We start from the raw sequence: 1,808 nt of genomic DNA on the forward strand, positions 1-1,808 counted from the left end.
CTATGTGTGCATAGTTTTGAATTAACTATTTCTACCGTATCCAACCCTCGGTGCTCTACAACACATAATATTCTATTGTATCCAACCCTAGATGCTCTAGAAAATGACATAATGAAAACCACAAAACCAATTTAAAATGAGACAGAGTAGCTTTTAGATACCTTGCCCCTTCCCATCATTGCAAGGCTGGACATCAGTTTGTTGCCATTAACCAAAAAAATATGGACATGGGATTGTAGAAACTAATACAAGAAGATCTGGACCTGGGATTGTTGAAATGAAAGGGTTGGGGCTTCTGAGAGAAAATATAGCTGGAATAGAAGCCTCAATATTGTTAAGAGAGAGAATTTATCGTTGGATTGATCGTTGTTTCCAAACGGAGGTTCTGATCCCACAGAACAACAAAACATTAAAATGTTCAATGAAACCCTCAAGGCAATGATGAATAATTTTGACATAATGAATCAAAGGTGTATGAAAATCCTCAAATTGTATAGGAAAATCCTCAAATAATAAAACAAACTGATAAAATTGACATAATGAAATATAAAGGAAAATTCTCAAGTCATATAACGATTTATATAATTTGAATAGTGAGATATAAAAAATATTTACATTCTAATTATAGAGTCCGTGGATGATTTTATATTGACTGTAGTGTAATAAAACCATCAAACCCCTACCGAGCATCTAGATGGTATCAAGAGGACTTCACCATATTGAACTAACCTAACCAAGACCGCGAGGAACAAAGGATGATCGCTAAACCAGTACTACAGTGCTGCATGGAAAAAAACGAATTTTCAATCAGAGGGATGTAGCCTTATTAAGAAGAAGAAAACCAACCCGAGAAGGAGACTTGGTGTTAGAATTAGACTACTCTCAACCCACACGCATACCATCAGGGTGAAGGTCCTAGAGGAAATCTCACCCGTTGAACATTGAACCCGAAACAAGTCAATTAAAAAGAGGCATTGTTTTAAATAAAATTTAAAATAAAGAAAGACAAAGACTCGTTCTGCAACTTGAGTGTTCTCTTTAAATTGATTGGCGCTATAATTACTGCAAAGGCATAAGAAAATGGTTAATTCAAACCCTTTTATGCAGTCTTGGAGTTTGTTTCTCTATGATCCTAAGCATGGAGAGTACCTCGTCTGATGTGGCCACCATTACTCTGCCCAATTGTTAGTGAGTGAGGAATGGGGAAACTCTGTGAGAAAATTATGCGTTCAACCAAAGCAACTAGAAATTAACCCAACATATTCCAACTTGAACGTATGTAAGGTACTGGGCACAGTAGGAGACCCTACCCGATAAAAGTTTCATTGTCTTCTCAGGAAACCCTCGCGATATTGCAGGGTGCCTTCAACCCTAAACTCACCACCAGAATGCCCATCGGACATGAAGCTTGAGGTGAAAGTGGTTACCTCAACCATCCTACCTGAAGCTTTACCATTAGATCATCAAGCTATGACCATACGGTGGATATCAGTATAGGTGTTTAAGGGACAAAACTCTCTATAGACCACACATGGGATTTATAAATAAATTACTAAATGTTGGTACTATCAAGATTTATATACATTAATTTTTTCAATGTTAATTAAAAGGAATGTGACAATAAACCAGCCTCCATAGTATGTTATATATATGTGGTAACATCGATATGAGTAAATAATTGTAAAGTATTAAGTTAACAACATGTAAAACGTTAGGTTAGGATGGTAAATTCTTTAAAAACATTTATATAACATTAACATAAATATCCTTAATCCTTACCATAAGACTATTTCCAAGTAGTGTATCAA

Source organism: Pinus tabuliformis, chromosome 6 (assembly GCF_031772625.1).
Source record: "Pinus tabuliformis cultivar Carrire ecotype Pingquan chromosome 6, CPIR1, whole genome shotgun sequence".
NCBI lineage: Eukaryota > Viridiplantae > Streptophyta > Pinopsida > Pinales > Pinaceae > Pinus > Pinus tabuliformis.